Below are 601 nucleotides of genomic sequence, written 5' to 3' on the forward strand. Positions count from 1 at the left end.
AAAAAAAAAAAAAAAAAAAAAAAAGTGATGTGAGCAGCCCATCGTCCTTTTATTATATATATATATATATATATTGGAATGGGCTGATACTTTCAAAACTGTTATATGTATATATATATATATATATATATATATAGATTGGAATGGGCTGATACCTTCAAAACTGTGGGTTAAAGTCCAATGGGGCTAACATGCACCGACTAATAATGGATGCATTTTGTCTTAATTGTTGAGATAATGGTCCCCATCTATAGTTTATTATCTTAAAATTACTACTAATAAAAATGATTGACTGAAGAAAACAAAAGCCTTCCATTTCTTAAAAAAATTGAGCAAACTCCGATCTAGGGAGGTAGTCAAACACAAATTTCTGGTTTTTTTTTTTTTTTTGTTTTTTGGTGGGGGTTGGGGTGGGAAGGAAATAAAATTATTCAGAAGAATGGGAAGATCTTATGAATACTAAATACTGATCTTGGATACATAGATCGAAATGGGTCAAACTGTCATACCGGCATATCCGTCACATGTCAGAGACGATTTTTCCCTTGTTACCAAGGAGTCGACCATATTGTTAAACTTCCTTAGGAGAAAAGAAAAAAAA

Source organism: Macadamia integrifolia, chromosome 11, assembly GCF_013358625.1.
Source record: "Macadamia integrifolia cultivar HAES 741 chromosome 11, SCU_Mint_v3, whole genome shotgun sequence".
NCBI lineage: Eukaryota > Viridiplantae > Streptophyta > Magnoliopsida > Proteales > Proteaceae > Macadamia > Macadamia integrifolia.